The following is a 1682-nucleotide window of genomic DNA, read 5'->3' on the forward strand; positions in this document are numbered from 1 at the left end:
GCTAAGCTTGTTCTAAGTAGGTGCTTTAGACCACTGAGCCATCTCATCAGCCCAGTCTATGCATTTTATTGGCCCTCAGAGGTTATGTACTTATTCCCAAACCATGGAATAAGATAGTCATCTTGACTATCATGATTTACTTAAAATTGGTGGGGAGTCAGGCTAGGCATAAATGTAACCTGCCTCTCTAGAATCTTAAAAATTGATAGTGTGGGTGAATTAATATTGCTTTTCCGGATATCCACTTACCAAACTCAGAAACAATCAGCCTTGTTGACCACAACCTCTTTTCATATATTTCCTTGGTTTTTATGGTGCTTCCAGCTTTCTTCCTCTTGCCTCTGGCTATTGTCTCCTTTCTCTGTTCATTCACTCCTTTAGTCTCTCAAGGTGAAGTGCTTAAGTACTCTTCTTCCTGGACGCCCTTCTGAGCATTGACTCAGACCCTGCACTTTAATGACTAAAAACTAAGATTTGAAACTTTCTTTCGAAATAAGAGGAAAACCATTTTCCCACTTCAAACTCACCATGTTTAAAACCATGTCCCTCAAACAGAACTGTGCTGAGTACATTGCTTCTTATTGCAGTGAACTGTAGTGCTAGTGATACAGCTCAGCAAGATAGAAATGTAAGCATTGTCTTACCCCTTCATTACTCAGGTGATTACCAAGAGCTACAGACTTTCAGTAGTGCTCAAATTCTTCCAATTCTTCTTACATTTTTAACCCAAACCATTTTCTTCAATCATCTAACTATACAGTTTGTCAACTCATCTTACATGTGATTGTATTTTGTTAAATCTATTTTTCATTTTAGAGTTAAAATACAGTTTTTCAAAATATAAATTCAATCCCTTTTCCTTGAGTGTAAATACAGAAAAAACTAGTTATTATGGCCAACACATTTCTGCCCTCCACTCTTCATACCCCACCATCATCATAACTCTCCTATTTCTTCCTTGCCCTTTGCAACCTACCCTAGTGGCCTTTGTTCAATTTCTTAGCATACTGTGACAGATACAATAATGCTCATCCCTACCTATGTCTAAATCTTTTTTTTTTTTTTTTTTTTTTTTTTTTTTTTTTTTTTTTTTTTTTTTTGTGCAGGGTCTCACTATGCAGCCTGGACTCTTGGTGATTCTCCTGATTTCTGCCCCCCTAGTGCTGGGATTACAGGGGTGTACCACCATGCCTGGACTCCATCACAGACTCAGGGTGCCCTGGGGTGGGGACAGTATGGCATGTGGTGCCAGGGCTGGAACCCTATCTTAATCAAGAAAACTTTAGAGTATGTTACCTCATGTAGTGAAAGCAAATTTGCAGTTGTGATTAAATCCTGGATGAGTTTTGTGATGGGAATCAGGGATGATCCTTGATTACCCCAAATGCAATCACCAAAGTCCTTGTAAGTGGCAAGCAAAAGGGTCAAAGGAAGAGAAGCAAATGTGATGGCAGCAAGGAGCAGAATGAGGTAGGGAAGTCCCTTCTGTCTGTGAGCCAAGGGATGCAGAACCTTCTAACAGCAAGAAAAGGAAGGGAAATAGATCCTCTCAGAGCTTCTGGAAGGAATGCATTCCTTTTTTTTTTAATTATTTTTTATTTAGTTTTTATTTATTTTTCAACAAATAATACACTGCATATGTTCTTCTTAGTGGTTAATTGCTGTACAAGATGCGGACTTGT

The sequence above is a fragment of the Octodon degus genome, unplaced genomic scaffold, assembly GCF_000260255.1.
Source record: "Octodon degus isolate 3935 unplaced genomic scaffold, OctDeg1.0 scaffold00003, whole genome shotgun sequence".
Classification (NCBI taxonomy): domain Eukaryota; kingdom Metazoa; phylum Chordata; class Mammalia; order Rodentia; family Octodontidae; genus Octodon; species Octodon degus.